Below are 20,731 nucleotides of genomic sequence, written 5' to 3' on the forward strand. Positions count from 1 at the left end.
TTTGGCTGTTTTACACTATGTTTAGCTTGTGAATTAACATTTTACTCGCCAGTTTTGTCCAAAGGAGTTAGTAACTTTATTTAGTAAACTCTTTTTACAGTTTTCCCCATAGATTTAACACCTACAAAAGCTATACAGTGGGTTTTGTGTGGAAGAAAAGTAATGTGCAGGGGCGGGTTGCAGGAAAATATCAGCCCAGGGGATTTTTTCAAAACCGGCCCACGGGGTATCTTACCCCCTTGTGCATTTTCTCTGCAGCACATGCACAACACACCAGGTCAACTCTGAAACCTGGCAGAATTAAGCCCAAATATCTCCAAAATAAATTTCAATTTCTTCCTATCTAAGAAATAGAGCATACTCTAGACCAGAAGTGAGTAAACAAAGCTGTAGACCCCCAAACCATCCATGCAAATTGGATTGGGCCACCTTACAATTCTGCTTACCAGAATACCTCACAGACAGACCCTCACCAAATCCAAAATGAAGAGATAATAAAGTATAAGTAGAAACATGCAGACAAATACTGAACTTGAAACCGCAACAAGCCAAACTGTATGAAATGGAAAAACAAATATCATGCCTCACTAAACATAAAATAATAACATCAAGAAATATGAAGCATCAATCATAATAGTAAAACCAAACTCATATAAAGAATACATATTTCAAAACAGCTGATGAAAAGAAAATGTAGTGATTACAAACATATAACATTGTTTCTTTTCATTTCCCAAAAATCGATAAAATATTTCAAAATAGCAAACACAGTAACCAACACCCAATAATTAAAATTAAAGCTAAAATAAATCTCCTGCTCTCCATTTCTGGGAACTTTAGATTCTAGTCACCTTGAGAGTATTATGGATTAGTAAGGGGTGGGAGATATGCACAACTTTCTTCTCTCTCTAACACACATGTTCATTCTCACACAAACTCCCTTATATTCTCTCTCACAAACATGCTCACTAGATCACATGCTATCTCTCATACATGCTCACTGGCTCACATGCTCTCTCTCACAGACATGCTCACTATGTCACTCATGATCCTGTTCACACACATGCTCACTGGCTCAATTTCTCTCTCATATACATGCTCATACACATGCTCACTAACTTGTTCTTGCTCACACACATGCTCACTGGCTCAATTGCTCTCTTTTATACTCACACACTGGCCCACTGGCTTAAATAGTCATCTTGCTCAAACATATGCTCATTGGCTCACTTGTTCTCTCTCACTCACAAACATGCTCTGGTAACAACAACAAGCCCGATCATATTATGCAGTGCAACAATGGAAAAACAGAAACATAATCACTCCTCACTAAACATCAAGCAATAAAATCATGAGATATAAGACATCATTCATAATATTAACATCATGAAAAGAATGAATATATAAAAGCAGCTGACAAACATATAATAAACGAGGAAAGTGGGCGCTGACTTTTCAGTGCCTGCTTTCTTAACGCGCACATGGTGCCCACAAGGGGGCGCCATGTTATAAACAAATTAGGGGGTTGTGCTAGCAAGAAGGCACTAAGGTCGCTTGCATGACGTTAGCATCTCCTTGCTAACACGACCCTGCCGTGGCTGCTGGTTACGAAAACAGATGCCGGTAAACTCGGCATTGGTTTTCATAACTGGTCGTCTGGTACTTAGTTGCAGACAGCTGGTTAAATAGGTGCATATTCAGTGCATAAGTCCTACTGATCTGCTTAATGTGCTTTGAATATTGGGCCTCCTATGGGGCCAATGCAAAACAGTTCACTCAGCCGAGCGCAATATATGACCCGCACTCGGACACGGGATAAATAGGCGCTAATCCACCCCCTAATGCAAAAGGGGGATTAGCGCCTATCTAATGCGTGTCCGACATGGAATGAATGCAATAGCACTCATCACATGTGAATGAGGCTATTACTCATTCACTCGGTTTTTTAAAAAAAGTGTGCGTCTCAGATGCACATTTAGCTCTCAGATATTAATGCCTGCCTGGAGCAGGCGTTAATAGCAGAGCGCATGTAAAAGAAGTACAGAAAAGCAGAAAAAACTGCTTTTATGCACTTCTTTTATGCACTTCTTTATGAAACTGCTTTTATGCACTTCTTTTATGCACTTCTTTATGAAGGCCGATGCTGGTAAACTCGGCATCGGTTTATCGGCGTCCATTTTCATTACTGGTAGACGGCTGGTTATGAAAACCAATGCAGAGTTTACTGACATCAGTCTTCATAACTTGGCGGTCTGCCGAGGTATTTTTTTTTCTTAAGTAAAAAAAAAAGTACAGATAAGCAGTTTTTTCTGCATATTTGCATGTGATGAGCACTATCGCATTCACTCCGCGTCGGACGTGCGTTAAATAGGCGCTAATCCCCCTATTGCATTAGGGGGTGGATTAGCGCCTATTTAACCCACGTCCAAGTGCGGGTTATATGGTGAGCTCAGCTGAGCACACTATTGCATCGGCCCCATAGGGGGCCCAATATTCAAAGCGCTTTAAGCGGATCAGTAGGAATTATGCGCTGAATATGCGCTTATGTTTAGCAGATGCTGCTTAGCTACAAAAGTCCCTTATTTGACTAAAAAGTTAACTGCATAAGTTGTGGGTGGATAGTGGGTGGAGCAACTTAGCTGCATAACTTATGCAACTAAGTAGAATATTTTGTCGTAGCCGCATAAGTTTACCAGCTGCGTTAGACAGTTATAAGTAATATAGCTAAGTACAAATATATATGCCTATATTCAGCAAAGTAGCTGTACCACTGAGTATACTGTGCAATTTAGCCGGATAAGTTATATTTGGCCAAGTTACTTAAATGGCCATCTTTCAATATTGGGCCCCTAATGATTTAAAAAGTCACATAAATGTGTTCTATTATTTCCCAAATACCAATAAAATATTACAAACAGCAGACATATGAAATAATACCCCAAAATGTAAAATAATAAAAAATTTCATAATTAAAAAATCTGTAGCTCTCCATACCATTAAATAAATAAATACCTGCATCTTTTGATTTTGCAGAGATTGTTGTGAATTTGGGTGAAGAAGGCCACACAATCTTTATTCTCTCTCTCTCTCCTTCTCACACAAATACCCTTTCTTTCTCATACACATGCAGGTTTTTACACACACATGCAGACTCTTTCTCTCATACACACATTTATTTATTTATTTATTTATTTATTTATTTATTTATTTAGAATCTTTTCTATACCATCACTAAGTCAAATACCATCGCAACGGTTTACATGTAGGCACATAAATTAATGTAGGTGAGGGTGTACATTAGTACATTCTAACAGGTGCCACTAAAGGTTCAGTTACAATATATCATTAAAGACAATCAATTGTTTAGTGGAGTAAGTCATGACCAATTGTACCAGAAAGGTACTGTTCATGGGTAAAATTCACTATTCAAAGTGTTACAATTATGTTGTAACACATGCAAGCTCTCACTCTCTCATGCACTATGCAGGTACTCTCACACAGACATGTAGGCACACTCTCTCTCATACATATGCAGGTGCTCACTCTCATACACATATTCAGGCTCTCTTATACACACTTGCAAGCTCTCTCTCTTTCATACATACATACAGTCTCAATCTCATGCACATATTCAGGCTCTTTCTCTCATACACACATGCATACACATGCCTCTCAGGTGTCCTTCTTTCTTCTAGGCCTTGCCCGAGCCCGCGCTGCTCATTTACTGCCAGAGGGGGAAGTGGGAGGAAGCGCCCTGCAACCACCAGATGTGTCCAGTTGCCAAGCCTATAGGCCTTTCTTTGGGCCGCATCGGGTTGGGCTCCATTGTGGCCCTGAGAGATTTCCCTTTGCCGTGTGGCCCCACCAAGACCTCCCTCAGGTTGTGCAGTCCCTCCAACACCTCCCTTGGGCCACATCGGGTTCAGCGGCAATCCCTCAACAGAAGCTGAGATAACCACATGACCAGTGTGACTGGCCCACCGGAGGATGTCTGTCCCTGCATATAAGTTATAGAAGAACCACATATGTAATGTACTTTATCTTATAAAAGTGTTAAACCCTCATATATGAGCAAATGCACACTAACACTGTGAGGTGTTTTGTCATTTCCTCAATGCAATTTATGCAAAGTGTCACAATGGTGCTTGCTCAAGTGTACTTAATCATGGGGTCTTACACGTTTTTGTTGTAAAGTATGCCACTTTTTTTGAGAAAAAAATGTTTTAAACATATTTATCTGTCAACTTCAACATTCACTCCAATGAATTCAAATATAAGGACGTATTTTTTAAAAAGACACTTATCATTCAAAGTGATGCTAGAGCTTCAGAACGCTTCAGCTCTGCTCTGCAATGCCCGACACCGCTGGTGTTTCAAGGTCTTCGTCAGGGGCTTATGTCACTAAAAATAAAACCATAGACATATACCATAAGTGTCATATACATATCTACTTATAGGTTGCGTTTTTTCAACTTACATACGTGTCTAAAGTTGGAGATATACGCTTCTTCATTATGTGGTGTTTTAACAAGGATCCACCATTTTAGAATTGACGTATTTAAGCTTACGTATGACTCATGTTGTAACCAATCGGAGACATGAATTTGGCCATAAACCAATAGAAAAATATCTAAACAGCCCATGACCATTCGATATTGTCATTCATGCCCCGTGGAGATTCTGTGGATAATTCAAAAATCCATCTTTGTTCTTTATAATTGAGTAGATGACTACTGTCCCCTCTTTTATTGTCTCTCGGGACCATGTCCAAAATGGTCCAGTGTAATGCTGAAAAGACGTGGTTTGCTGATAGACAATGCTTCTCTATGGGGGTTTCAATATAACCTATATTAAGTCGGCTCCTGTGTTCTCTTAAACGCGTCCTAATTGGTCTCGATGTTCGCCCCACATACAATAAAGGACAGTCACACTGGATTATATAGACTACATTGTATGAGTTGCAATCCATAGAAAATTTCTTTTTATAAGTAGCGCCAGTGATCGGGTGTTTCCAAAATTCTCCTGTCATAGTATTCTGACAAGTATCACATTGCCCACATGCTGTGTGGATACCAATGTTAGATAAATTCAAAGCATTAGGTAATGCTGCTCGCACAACATGATTTTTAATGTTCGATCCTCTCTGAAATGAAATCAATGGAGGTTCTGAGAAAAGGGGATGTAGCTATACAATATGCCAATGTTTACAAATACTCTGAACAATAGCTGATGCTGATGTTGCAATACATAGACTTCCTGTGAGATTGTTTTTCTAGTTTGATAAACTAATAGCAATTCTCTTGGTGAATATAAATCTCTTTTAGAAGCTGCTCTTATAACTTCAAAAGGTTAACCTCGTTCAAAAAAACCTTTTGCTAAATCATATGCTTGATGTTTGAAATCACTTAATGTCGAGCATATACGGTGTAATCGAAAAAAACTGGCTCACAGGGAGGCCATTTTTAAAGGCCCTCAGGTGAAAGCTTTAATATCTTAGGAAGTTATTCCTATCGATAGGTTTTTGATACAAGGTTGTCTTAATATGTGTGCCATCTTTTATGATCATTATATCCAAGAAAGCTAGTTGATGATTGTCAACCTGTGATGTAAATTTTAAATCGCTATCAATTGTGTTCAACCATTGAAGTAATTGTTGTAAACGCTGTATGACAGATTTCCAAAAAAACATGAGATCATCGATATATCGAATCCAAAAACATACATCTTAAAAAAAAGGGGATTTGTAGATGACCAATGTTTCTAACTGATTCATGAATAGGTTGGCAATGGAGGGGGCCACTGAAGACCCCATCGCTAGGCCATGTATTTGTAAGTAAACTTTCTCACAAAAGAAAAAATAGTTGTGTCGCAAAACCAGTTGTGCTAGTTTTAAAAAAAATGTGATTGGTGTCCGATGATTTAAAGATGATAGCGCTTCTCTCACAATTTCTATTGCCACAGAATGAGACACGTTCGTATAAAGTGATATCATGTCCATAAAAGCCAGTTGAACTTGTTTTGATGGTAATTCCACCTCTTGAAGTTTTCTTACAACATGAGTCGTATCTTTTACATAAGATCGTGTGGCTTTCACATGCGGTTGAAGGAATTTATCCAGACAAATAGCCAGAGGTTCAAGTAAAGATCCATTACTTGAGATGATGGGTCTCAAGGGTGGATTAACAAGTGTTTTATGCACCTTAGGGACTCCATATAATGTTGGTATTCGTGGGTAGGACACAGTAAGAAATTGTTGTTCCTTCTTAGTGAGGAATGGTGTCTTAACTTCCACCAACAGAGATGTAATCTGGTCTTGTAATGCACTTGTTGGATCTTCTTCCAAGAGTTGGTAATATTTATGATCGTTTACCTGTATTTGTAAACTCTGTATATATTGTGTTCTGTCCTGAATAACTGTGCTACCATCCTTGTCGGCGGGTTGTATTATGATTTCTTGATTTGAAGATAATGCTCTTAATGCAACTCTCATTTGACATGAAAAATTAACATACCCTTTACAGGGAGAGGATTCTAACATTTCAACGGATTGTAACTCAAACAAAGTAGTCTATATAATCCAGTGTGACTGTCCTTTACTGTATGTGAGGGGGGAACATCAAGACCAATTAGGATGCATTTAAGAGAACACAGGAGCCGTCTTAATACGGGTTATATTGAAGCCCCCATAGTGAAGTATTGTCTATCAGCAAACCACGTCTTTTCAGCATTACACTGGACCATTTTGGGCATGGTTCCAAGAGACAATAGAGGAGGCGACAGTAGTCATCTACTCAATTATAAAGAACAAAGATGGATTTTTGAATTATCCATAGAATCTCCACGGGGCATGAATGACAATATCGAATGGTCATCATTGGTTTAAAGGGCTATTTAAACATTTTTCTATTGGTTTACGGCCAAATTCACATCTCCGATTGGTTACAACATGAGTCCTTGTTAAAACGCCACATAATGAAGCTTATATCTCCAACTTTAGACACGTATGTAAGTTGAAAAAACGCAACCTATAAGCAGATATGTATATGACACTTATGGGATATATCTATGATTTTATTTTTAGTGACATAAGCCCCTTGATGAAGACCTCGAAACACCAGCGGTGTCGGGCATTGCAGAGCAGAGCTGAAGTGTTCTGAAGCTCTAGCATCACTTTGAAGGATAAGTGTCTTTTTAAAAAATACGTCCTTACATTTGAATTCGTTGGAGCGAATGTTGAAGTTGACAGATAAATATTTAAAAAAAAAACATTTTCTCAGAAAAAAGTGGCATACTTTACGACAAACCGTGTAAGACCCCATGATTAAGTATACTTGAGCAAGCACCATTGTGACACTTTGCATAAATTGCATTGAACAAATGATAGAATGCCTCGCAGTGTTAGTGTGCATTTGCTCATATATGAGGGTTTAACACATTTATAAGATAAAGTACATTACATATGTGGTTCTTCTATACCTTGCGTATAATCTCTATCACATAATTTACCAGTTCTTTCATTTTTTAGTGTCTCTGCATATATGCATTTACAGTCTGACTAGCCAGATTATTCTAACATATATAATGTCAGAGAATAATCTCTATTTTTACAATTCTCAGGTGTGAGCAATGCTCATTTTTAATCTATAGAACTCTAAGTCATGAAAAATTAGTAAATTTGAGATACTTCATTAACATAAAAATGTAAAATTACTATATATGACTACTGATTTTTGGAGGATATTTCACAAGGCCCAGAGACTGACAGGGACTCTGAGTCAGCAGCAACTTTGAAATCCTTTGATTGCCAGCAGTTGCATCAGGATAGATGTTTCAACATGGAAACCATTGTGCTGCCTCAGCTACCACTAGTCAAAGGAAGCTGGCAGCGTTGGCAATTCAGAATCTCCATCAGTATCCCAATTTGAAAATTAATAATCCCAAAACTTGGCAACTGTAGCAATAAGAGAGCATAGGAAGTATAAAGAGTAGATTATTTATTGAATCAGTTGTGAAAAATAAATAAGCAAATGTTTATGGGCTTTTTTGGTTTAGGAAATCACTTCCTATACTATTCCAGTTCTGTTATTAAACCAGTGGTATTCATTTTCACCCCTCAGAAGCCACAAATTGATCTGGTTTCAAGATATCCACAGTTAATATTCATCAGATCTATTTACATATATTTGGTTAATTTGAATATTATGGTCACTCTGAAAATTAAAATTCACTGTAGTCATCAATGGACCATTGTAAACATTCCTGCATCTAACTGTATTTATTGTCTCAGTCAATGCTTTATTTATTTTTAGGTCATAGCTTCAACTAAGTGCACCTGCAAAATTATTTATATTATTTATACTCTGTAAGTTTAGACTGCAAGAGCCAATCCTTATGTAACATATGCATCTGAGAATTTTGCACCCTCACACTCACCCTTCACAACTCAAAATCCATAAATCTCAAAGACAATTTGTTGATCATGAAAGGCTGCAGCTTTATTTGTAAACTAACCCGAGCCATAATCCTTTAACAAACATTTAACAATGTTTGTGTTCCCCCTCCTCCAACCCCTGGGCAGCCCGCCACCACAACCCAGCAGCATTCCACCTTCAACCCTACCTAAGGCTTCAGGCATCCACCAGAAGATCTCCATCATGGAGAGTATCCTACAACACCACACCCCAATGTCAAAGACCTGACCACAAAGAGCTCAGGCATTCCTCACCCTGCTTCAGATGCTAGCAATTATCCAACATGCAAATGCTTCAGTTTCCCTGATGCCAAGGCTGTGACTGTTCACCAAACAGAAAAGAACTAGGGTGGGAAAGCCACAGGAGCAAAAGAAGGAAAACTCATGCTCTTGTTTTTAATCTCAGCTCAGCCCCTCCCCTTTTCTCTGCATTCCCACAGCCACCAACCAACCAGGGAACTTCAATCTTCTGGTGATTGTTAAACCTCAGGGCAGGGAAAGAAACCTACTACCTCCATCACTAGCCAGAACTCCTCTCTCCCCCACCCCCTACCCCATCCTGCCAACAGGATTTGTGTAAATCTCAGTGCCCGGAGCCATGTTATCTTCAACAGCTGGGACCCTGCCCACCTGCCTCCCACTACTAAGTGGCAAAAGTCGCTACTGCTTTCTCACATTTTCTCACATTTCTTCATTCTAAGTTGGTGATCTTTCGTCCTATTCCATCTTTACCACCAGCCCTTTCTTTTCTGAGGAGAGGTGACTACAAATGGCAAACATCAGTGCAACTCTGCATTTAGAGCATAGAGGGCTATGTCGTGCATGCTCTCCCAGGGATGATTCATCAAAGCATTTTCCCTTGATATAAGTTTCAGCAGCCCAAATCTGAGTTTGAATATTAGTCTCACAGATGGCATCAGTACAGAATAGTTAACTCTGATGCTCACTGAACTGTTAATGTTGATGCCATCCTCATGAAAAAGTCATTAGCTTCTTCTGAGAAAATAAATCTCATTCTGCATTACTTTTTGAAATGCAGTATCACTAGCAGCTGTATTGGTCATACAGAAATCTGGATTCTGTGCAGGTTGTAATACATTTTATCATATCAATATAAGCATTATTCAAAGATGGAGATGATGGTGAATATGAGCTTTAGGACTGCAGAGGTGTTACTGTCCTGGTTCTGGCGGCCTGTCTCTCGGCGCCGCTCCTGTGGGAGCGGCAGCGACGGAGGCCCTCGTTCGGACGCCCTTCCCCTAGGCACGTGCGCAGGAAGGGCGCTCAAAATAGGCCGGTTCCCGCCGCATGATGCTCCGTCCTCGCCGGTGACATCAGACGCCGTGGGATATTTAACCCCGGCATCTGCACCTAGTCGGGGCCTTGCAACCAGGTTCCTTCGTGGTCCCTAGTTGCTCTGGGCCCTGACGCAACCTTCGGTCTTCTACTTTCTACAGTGCCTGCCTGCCTGCTTGCTACAGTGCCTGCCTGCCTACCTGCTTGCTACAGTGCCTGCCTGCCTGCTTGCTTGCTACAGTGCCTGCCTACCTGCCTGCCTGCTACAGTTCCTCTCTGGTTCCAGTTCCCAACTCTTGCCACAGCTCCTGCCTGGTTCCAGTACTCGAGTCTTGCCACATTTCCTGCCTGGCTCCAGTACCCGAGTCTTGCCACAGCTCCTGCCTGGTTCCAATTTCCGAGTCTTGCTACAGTTCCTGCTTGGTTCCCGTTCTCCTGCCTGCCTGTTCCCGCCTCAGTTCCACTACTCGCCTAACTCCCAGCGGCCAGGCCCCTACGGGATCCTCCCGGGGGGGGCTCCGGCTTCCAGGGGTGAAACCTCATCTAAGTCCCAGCGGCTGGGCTCCTACGGGCTACACCCGGGGGAGCACCAGCTTCCAGGGTGAAGAGCATTGTCTACCTCCAGCCAGATGTCCGCCTCCCAACCTGCTCATATCGAGAGCCATTAGAACATCTAGTCCCAGTCTCTTGCAGGTCGGCCCAAGGGTCCACTAAACAGAGACTTCCATAACAAGAGGTCCTTATTTTAGTGGTGTCCAGACATTAGAAAAGGGACCTCTGTGGCCTGATATATGTCCTGTTTAGAAATTTTCTTTCCTGGTCCAATAAAAGGTAGACCAAGACACTGAAGAGAGTCTGGCATTGCTTTTCATGTTGTTTTCTTTTTTTGCCATTTTTCTTTAGGTTTAAAACAAATAAACATTGTTGCTACAGTATGTATAACTGCAATGGCTATCTCAGCTTACATGCCTGTCAGTAGAAAGATTGAAAATAAATTATTTTTATTGACTAACTGCTTTGATAAATGACAGATTTTTTTTTACATGTAAATGAATTCTCCTGCAAATAAAATCCATCTTTGTACAACGAAAGGAGTAACAAACAATAGGGAAACAAAAACCCTGATGAGAAAAGCACAGTTTAAAAGAAGCTTTGAAATGGTACTTTAGTTTGTTACTGAAATATACTTGTGAATTTAATCCTTTATATAGTCTGATTTGATTTATGTGTTTGATTTCTCTAATATTTGCATTGTAACAGTAAAAACAATTTTTCTTTGGAAAGGATTTCCCAGACATTCTTAAGAAACCTCTGTGTTTCGGGCCACCGTCCATTAGTGTTGTGGCATGCCCTCAGCCAGCACCTTCACTTTTCTTCCTTATTTCATATAGCGCTCATTCTCTTATTGCTGGAGAAATTTAAAAAGATGCAATAACACTGCAAACCAAGATAGGCAGTAGCATCAGGTGACAGTGTCCCAAGACCTGTGAAGGCGTTCAGAGCCAGTGAGAGCTGTCTCAGACCCCAGGGCAAACAAAACATTTTAACCCTGAAATAGTCAAAACCACTTATTTCTCTAGGTCTTTCCCTCGCAACAGGTCCCGGGAGACCTGCCCTGGTTCTACCTTCCACCTGTTTTACAGTTCCAGGGCTCTCCAGGTGGTGTGCACCAGTTTATTTTTTCCCCAGCTATTTTTAAAATTAGCTTTTGCTGCTTCATTTACAAGTTGCCAGCTCCACTTATTCATGAATAAACTCTTAGACAATGCTTGACAAGCCTGAGGAAAGCTTAAACCCCCCCCCCCCCAAACTATCTTTAAATACAGGTGCACATTTCTAATTGTGCACCTTACTACATTATACCTCAATGTCAGTACACCCATTCACTATCTGCGTACTACTTTTGCTGCAGCCTTCAACATTTTTAGCTGTTCAGAGAACACTTGGGGTTATAAATTACAATTGAATTGCAAGTGTCAAAATATAAGAATGTTTTTTCCCTCTCCTGCAAACACAAGGATTCCATTCTTCACTTTCAACTGCATTTTAATTTTATTTGTAGAAAGGGGTAGATTTTCAGACCGCGCGAATAGGCGTACTTTTGCTGGCGCATCAGGCGCCAGCAAAAGTACGCGGGATTTTAGTAGATACGCGCGGAGCCGCACGTATCCGCTAAAATCCGGGATCGGCGCGCGCAAGGCTATGGATTCTGTATAGCCGGCGCGCGCCGAGCCGCGCAGCCTACCTCCGTTCCCTCCGAGGCCGCTCCGAAATCGGAGCGGCCTCGGAGGGAACTTTCTTTTGCCCTCCCCTCACCTTCCCCTCCCTTCCCCTACCTAACCCACCCGCCCGGCCCTGTCTAAACCCCATCCTTACCTTTGTCAGAGGATATACGCCTCCCTCCGGGAGGCGTAAATCCCCGCGCGCCAGCGGGCCGCTAGCACGCCGGGACGCAACCTGGGGGCAGGTCCGGAGGGCGTGGCCATGCCCCTGGACCGTCCCGGGCCGTAACCACACCCCCGGACCAGCCCCCGAAACACTCCCGACACGCCCCCAAAACAGCGCTGCGCTCGGTCCCGCCCCCGACATGCCCCCCTCCGAAAACCCCGGGACTTACGCGAGTCCCGGGGCTCTGCGCGCGCCGGTAGGCCTATGTAAAATAGGCTCACCGGCGCGCAGGGCCCTGCTCGCCTAAATCCGCCCAAATCCGGGCGGATTTAGGCGAGCAGGGCTCTTAAAATCCGCCCCTTAATGCATTAATCACAAAAAAAGATGTAATATTCAACCTGTGCAGTTGATGAAGACACTATCATTTGTGCTTTGCATGTCTGTTTCACTGTCATTTTCCTAAAACAATTAACAATATAAAATAAACAAGTCTTTGTAATTTACTTTAAGAGAAATGTCATCAAACAGTAACTTCAGACAAAATAAGAATATTACAATTCCACTCTAAAATTTATCTTTTTTTTCTGACCTGGCAGGTTACTCCTGCTTCTTAATGAATTTGAACTGACTAATTAGGCTATGATGCAGTGTGTGTGTGCGTGGATGCCTTTTGCAACTTAGCCTAGCCATTCCAGTGACAGTTCTTAGCTGGGGGTCCATATATCATGGCTCCTTCAGGAACTCTGCAATTGCAGACCTGATATCATGACCCTAGATGCACTATCGCCTTTCCCAACCTGAGCCAGCCCAAGAAATGGAAGAGCTGATCTAGAATTCAAACCCAGGTCTTCTACATGGTAGTAAATATCATTGTCACTGAGCCATTGGCCTAGCCCTGTTGCAGAGGTGGACATTGGCCCGAGGTAGTGTTGGTGCCACCGTTGGGAGGTAAGGCCAAACGGGAAGCGGAGGCCAACTAAAGCTTCACCAATACCAGATCTCGTTCCCTGAAGGTTGAGCCCTTGGGTACCAGGGCTGGCTGGAGTTAGGTGAGACTCTGCATGGTTGATCCCCAAGAGAGTGTCCAAGGCAGGGGGCCAGGAAGCAGCGGAGATGGAGAATTCAAAGGGAGAGGCTGGATCCAAAGTCCGGACTGACTGGAGCAGAGGCAATGCGGTAGGAGACTAAATCAAGTCTGGACTGCAAGTCAGGCAGAGCTGAAGGCGAGGCCTGGTTCCAAAGTCCAGACAGAATAAAGCAGGCAGCACAGTTAGGAACAAGGTTAAGCCTGGACTACAAGTCAGGTAGAAGCCTGAGACAAGGCCAGGTCCAAGCAAGGAGTCAGGGCAGGTGGCTGGAGACAAGGTCAGGTTCAAGCAGGAGTCAGGGCAGGTGGCTGGAGACAAGGTCATGTTCAAGCAGAAGTCAGGGAAGGTGGCTGGAGACAAGGTAAGGTTCGAGCGAGAGTCAAAGCCAGGGAGATCCATCCGAAGGGTAGAAGGAACAAGAAGCTGGAACAGGTACTGGAACAGGAACAGGTACTGGAACAGGAACTAGAATGAACAGCAATGAAGCACACGACCTGAAGCGTGGAGACCTGTTTCCAAGGCAAAGTCTGAATGGCGGAGACCGCCTTATATACTGACACTGAAAGATTTCATCATCCGGGGTCACAGGAGGCTTTTCCACCATGGTCCCTTTAACGCCAGGGAAGGCGCTTGCACACACCTAAGGCAGCCAGGCCGAAAAACTAAGAGGTGGTGGAGTCTCCCTGCGATGCACGTGGGGAGACCCGACTGAGACTGGGGGAGACTGCTGCAGCGCTGGAAGGGCCTAGGTGCACAGGCAGAACATGAGTGCGTAGGCGGCTGCCTACCGCTGCCAGGGAAGATGGGCTTGGTCCGGGACCCTGGCCTCAGGGGTGAGTGGAGCCAGCTGCGGGCCTGCCGCAGCCAGTAAATGCAACAGTACCCCCTCCTTTACGCCCCCCTCCTGGAGGTCTGGGTTTGCTAGGATAGGACAGATGAAACTGCTGAAGGAGCCCTTTGTCAAGGATTTTACTGGCTGGTTCCCAGGAGTTTTCTTCGGGACCATACCCCTCCCAAGAGAGGAGGTACTCCCAATGGCGGCACCTCCTCCAGACATCCAGGACTTCTTGTACTCGGTAGAGGGTATCTACCTCCGAGACAACTTGAAAGGGTACTGGAGCCTTACGGGATGGCCAAAAAAGTACTAGAGGTTTAAGCTGCGAGACATGGAAGGAGTTGTGCACTCCCAGCATAGGAGGAAGATGAAGCTGGTAGGTCACTGGGCCAATGTGTCGAGCAACAGGAAATGGCCCAATATACCTGGGCACGAACCGCTAGGAGGGAAGCTTCAAGCAGATATGGCAGGTGCTCAGCCATACTCTGTCACCAGGTTTAAACTCAGGAGCAGGTCTATGAAGGGCGTCTGAGTTTTTCTTGGCAAGTGCGGCAGCTTACCAAAATCTTTGATTAGTGCATATCTACAAGGCCTGAAGGGCATCAGCAGTTGCCTGATCTGCCCGAGAGGGCACTGTAAGAAGAATCGGCAGAGGTGGCCGTGGCTGTCTTCCATACACCGGAGAGAAGAGGGAGACTCCTGTGGCTGCATCAATGTGGGAATTGTGAGAAAATTGCCCAAGGGAGTAGTTGAGCCCAGTTGCCTTGCTGGTCATTGGAGTAAACACGAAGAAAGCACTTAAAGGAGCGGTTCATCCACTCAGCTTGGCCAGTGGCCTGGGGATGATAAGCAGTGGTTAGGCTGATGGAGATTCCAAACTTTTTATACAGTGAAAGCCAGTAGCAGGCAATGAACTGAGGCCCTCTGTCTGAAACGATATCCTCGGGCAATCCATGGAGACGAAAGATATGGAGGAAGAACAAGCGTGCAAGTTTAGGCGCAGAGGGCAAACTAGAAAGCAGAACAAAATGAGCCATCTTTGAGAACCTGTCCATGGCCACCCAGATGACAGTGTTCCCCTTGGACATCGGAAGGTCCACCACAAAATCGGTGGACAATTGCATCCAGGGTTCTTTGGGGGCAGACAATTTCTGCAGTAGCCCCCAAGGTCGGTCCCAGGTGGTTTTTGCTGAGGGCACATGGGGCAAGAATCCACATAGGCACGTGTGTTGGACAACATGGTGGGTCACCAGTAGTATCACTGTAGGAGGGACATAGTCCGTGCGCGTCCAAGGATGGCCGGCTACTCGGAAGTCATGTGCCCATGTAGCACTTTCTCAAGAAGCCTGTGGGGTACCACCATTTTCCCAGCAGGCACAGTCATGGTGGCAGACAAGGAGATGCAGGCTGGGTCAATGATGTGTCGAGGCTCTTCTAGGAAATCCTCAGGTTCGAATGAGCGGGACAAGGCGTCAGCACGCAAATTTTTCTTGGCTGGATGATAGAGTAGGTCAAAATCGAACCGGGTAAAGAACAACACCCAGTGGGCCTGGCAAGAGTTCAAGTGCTGGGCGTGTCGGAGATGCTCCAGGTTCTAATGATCTGTGAATATCGTGAAACAATGTTGAGTGTCTTCCAGCCAGGGGCGCCATTCTTCAAGGGCGAGTTTGATCGCAAGGATTTCTCAATCCACGATGTTATAATTTTGCTCCGCAGGGGAGAACTTAGGTGAATAGAAGGAACACAGGTGCAGAACCCCTTTTGGGGAATGTTGACTCAACACCGCCCCTGATCCGATCGCAGAAGCATCAACTTCAACAATGAAGGGGCGGTTCAGGTCCAGGTAGCGTAAGCATAGTCCATGCAGGAAGTCATCCTTTAGGACCTGAAAGGCTGCAATAGCTTCTGAGGACCAATTCTTGGTGTCACTTCCCTTACGGGTAAGAGCCGTAAGAGGTGCAGCAACCAGAGAGTAATTAACTATGAAGTGACGATAGTAGTTGGTAAAGCCTAGGAACTGCTGGAGCACCCAGAGGCCTGTAGGCCGGGGCCAGTCTTGGATGCTACGTAGCTTACCAGGGTCCATGGAGAAGCTATGTCGAGAGATGATATACCCCAGGAAGGGCAAGCTCTGTTTTTCAAACAAGCATTTATCTAGCTTGGCAAAAAGGTGATTTTTGCGTAGGTGCTGCAACAGCATGCGACGTCTGAATGGTGGGTAGCGAGGTCCTTAGAGAAGATAAGGATGTTGTCTAAGTAGTCGACAACCCTTCACATAGAGCAGGTCATGGAAGATTTCATTGATCATGCATTGGAACATCGCAGGGGCATTACAAAGGCTGAATGGCATCACGAGGTATTTGTAATTCCCATCCCTGGTATTGAAAGTGGTCTTCCAAACATCTTCAGGGCGAATAAGAACCAAAATGTAGGCTCCTCGTAGGTCAAGCTTAATAAACATAGTCACCCCTTGGTGGTGGTCGAATAGCTCATTGATCAAAGGTAGAGGATACTTATCCTTCCGAGTGATGGCATTCAAGCCACGGTAGTCTATGCATGGTTGTAATGACCCATCCTTCTTGGTGACGATGAAAAAACCTGCGCCAACAGGAGACATAGAAGGATGAATAAATCCTTTAGCCAAGTTTTCATGGATATAGTCCGACATAGCTTGGGTTTCAGGTATGGAAAGAGGATAGGTCCTGCCCCGAGGGGGTGTAGTACCCGGCAAGAGGTCAATGAGGCAGTCAAACTCATGGTGTGGAGGGAGGATGTTGGCCTTCTGTTTGGAAAAGACATCCTCAAAGTCAGCATAGGGTGCAGGAAGGCCCGAGACAGTGACCCCCAGTGGGATCACAGAAGGTGGTTCCACTTTCCTGAGACAGGCATGCTGGCAAGCAGGACTCAATTTGGCAAGTTACAGGGTTCCCCATTCGAATCAGGGCGAATGACATTAAAGCCACAGTAACCCTAGCACCACTGGTGGATGGACTTATCCAAGATGAAGAAGTCTACCTCCTCTTCATGCAGGAGATGAACAGGAACAGTGACTTGAGAAATCCTTCTGGGTAAAGGGTTGCCATGGATGGAGGCAATAAGTAGTGGTTTCTTGATGGTACGGGTAGGAATGCCCAGGAGTTGGGCCTAATCCTTCACAAGGAAGTTTCCGCCGGCTCCTGAATCAACCAAAACCAAGGTGGGGAAGGAACAGGAGTTCCAGGTCAGGGAAACCGGTAACATTAGCTGGGGGGCCGAAGAGGTAGCGCCCAAGTTCAGGACCCCTACTGAACTCAGGCCAGCAAGTTTCCCAGATGGATGGGACATGAAGACAGGCGATGCCCTGCAGCTCCACAGTATAAGCACAGACCTGAATGCCTCCGCCTAGGGCGCTTCTCGGGAGTGAGGTGTCCACGTCCCAGCTGCATGGATTCCTCGAGCTTAGTAGACAGCAAGGCTCTGCTGGCTGCGGCACCCACCACAGGTGGAGAGCGAGAACGGTACCACTCCTGGAGGCGATGGTTTATGCGACCCATGAGAACAATGAGATCCTCGAGAGAAGAGGGTAGCTCACAGGCTGCAAGCTCGTCCTTGAGCTGGGGCGACAGACCATCTAGGTAAATGGCTCAGAGGCAGTTCTCCTTCCTGTCCAACTCTTTTGCTAGAGTACGGAATTCTATACTATATACATTTATTGCTCGGTGACCTTGCTGCAGATGCAGAAGATTTGAACTAGTCGTAGCCTGCCTTCCTAGATCATCGAAGGTCTAATGGAAGGTATTCACAAAACGTGGTAGTTCTTGGAGTCCGCTCGCTCCCATAAGGGTGACGCCCAAGCCAAAGCCTTGCCCTCTAGGTGTGAAAGGATGAAGGTCACCTTCGTGTGGTCATCCTGAAAGATGGATGGCTGTAGAGCAAACTGCATGCAACATTGGTTTATGAAGCCCCTGCAAAGCTTCGTGTCTCCATTGAACTGGGGTGGAGCGGGCAGGGCAAGCAGAGCTCTGTCGAGGTAGCTAGTGCCTGAGAACTGAGAGGTGAGGACCTGGAGGCCGCAGAGCCAGAATGGGAGTCCAGACGGGCGTTGGGGTGTTTGAAGGAGGTAGCCAATGCCTCCAAAATCCGCTGCTAATCCTGGATCTTCAAAGCCAGACTCAGATTGGCCTGGAGAGTGGAAGGCTCCACCAGGTCCATGGCTTGGCAGTCTGTTGCGAAGGTGGATTCTTGGCCTGAGGTGGTTTTGGCACCACCCATGGGGGAAACCCTCCACGGGTCCCCACCGTCGGGAGGCGAGGCCAAATGGGAAGTGGAGGCCAACTGGAGCTTCGCCAATACCAGCCCTCATTCCCCACAGGTTGAGCCCTTGGGTACCGGGGCCAGCTGAAGTTAGGTGGGCCTCCTGTCCAAGGCAGGGTGCCAGGAAGCTTTGGAGATACAGGATTCAAAGGGAGAGGCTGGATCCAAAGTCCAGACTGACTGGAGCAGAGGCAATGCAGTAGGAGACAAAATCAAGTCCGTACTGCAAGTCAAGAAAAGCTGAAGACGAGGCCGGATTCCAAAGTCTGGATAGACTAAAGCAGGCAGCACGGTTAAGAACAAGGTTAAGTCCAGACTGCAAGTCAGGCAGAAGCCTGAGACAAGGCCAGGTCCAAGCAAGAAGTCAGGGCAGGTGGCTGGAGACAAGGTCAGGTTCAAGCAGAAGTCAGGACAGGTGGCTGGAGACAAGGTCAGGTTCAAGCATGAGTCAGGGCAGGCAGCTGTAGACAAGCTCAAGTTCGAGTGAGACTCAAAGCCAGGGAGATCCATCCGAAGGGTAGAAGGAAAAGGAAGCTGGAACAGGTATTGGAACAGGAACAGGTACCGGAATGCTGGAACAGGTACTGGAGCAGGAACAGGTACTGGAACAGGAACTAGAATGAATATCAATGAAGCACACGACATGAAGCATGGAGACCTGTTGCCAAGGTGAGGTCTGAATGGCGGGGACCGCCTTATATACTGACACTGAAAGACGTCATCATCCGGGGCCATGGAAGGCTTTCCTGCTGCGGTCCCTTTAAACCAGGGAAGACGCACACGCCTAAGGAGGAGAGGCCAAAAAACCAAGAGGTGGCGGCTTCTCCCTGCAACACACATGGGGAGACCGACTGGGACTGGGGGAGACCGCAGCAGCGCTGGAAGGACTTGGGAGCACAGGTGGAGCACGAGCGTGTAGGCAGCTGCTTACTGCTGCAAGGGAAGATGGGCCTGGTCCAGGACCCAGGCATTGGAGGTGACTGGAGTCGGCTGCAAGCCTGCTGCGGCTCGGAAATATAACAAGCCCTAATCCTTTTCAATTTAGTTAGATGTAGAATTCAGAATAACATGGTCATTTAATTTGCAGTCATTTGCTTAGGTTGCCTGCATTGACCTAAATGATGTTATCAAAAATGATCATATAGAGGTTCATATTCAAAAGCATTTAGCTGGCTAAATGAATATTTGGGCACATATCCACTAAATTCTAGGTGGCTAATAACTTAGGAGGCTACATTTTAGCCAGCTAACAGGGTCATTTATCATTTCGCAATAAATAGAGCAATATCATGCAAATGTTGCATTTCCTATTCAGGTGGGAGGAGTTTATGGTAACGAGCAGCTCCTAACATCAAAAGAAAAAGAGTAACGCACAGCAATGCAGGTTTTAACACCAGAAATAACTACACCATGTTTCTGTGTGTTGTTCCTGCGTTAGTGGGAAAAGATGTGTGAGAGACAGAGAGAGAGAGAGAGAGAGAGAGAATCTCTGTAGAGAACAACATGTCACTCTACTATTTATTCCACTGTAAGAGAGGGGTACTTTTAAGTTGGAGTGGGCTTGAGGGGGGGAGGGGGAGTTTTATGTACACAGTAGGAGGTACAAACAGCAAAGTTGACATCACCAAAGATTTTCTGCTGTTTGAATCGATGAAAGGTACAAGAGGAGTTGATTGGTACAATGCACTCTCAACTTAGCTTTAAACAAGATAGGTAGAGAGTGCAACAAGCTAGGTAGAGAGTGCATTGTACCAATCAATTCCTCTTGTACTTTTCATCGATTCGAACAGCAGAAAGTTTTTGGTGATGTCAACTTTGCTGTACGTACCTCCTACTGTGTATGAAAAACTGCCCCTGAAACCTAACCCACCTCCCAAACCCCACTCTGAGTTAAAAGTGCCCCCTCTTTCAGTGCTATAAATAGTAAAGTAACATATTGCTCTCTACTGAGTCTCTCTCTCTTTCTCTCTCTCAAAATTTTGCATTGATTGGTATGATATGTTTATCACACCTTGCAGAAATTACCTGGGGAGGGAAATTAGTCTAAACACACCATCTTTTTTATCACAGGTACTATTTCCACTATATTTATAGCACTTTGATAAATCTAGGCCTTAGGGGCATTCCAGGGGTATAACTTTTAGTTTCGCCAGGAGGAGTTGAGTTAGCCAGCCAAGTTAATCGATTAACTCCAGTATTCAGTTAGCCAAATGATAGCTAGCTGAGTCTGGTCAGGTCAAAGAGATGACCTAAAGTTAGCCAGCTATACTTAGCTGGCTAACTTTAAGAGAGCTGGCTATATTTAAGAGTCTGGCTGCACTATTGAATATATCTCCAAAGTTAGTGGATAAGTTTATCTAG

Source organism: Rhinatrema bivittatum, chromosome 5, assembly GCF_901001135.1.
Source record: "Rhinatrema bivittatum chromosome 5, aRhiBiv1.1, whole genome shotgun sequence".
Taxonomy (NCBI): Eukaryota; Metazoa; Chordata; class Amphibia; order Gymnophiona; family Rhinatrematidae; genus Rhinatrema; species Rhinatrema bivittatum.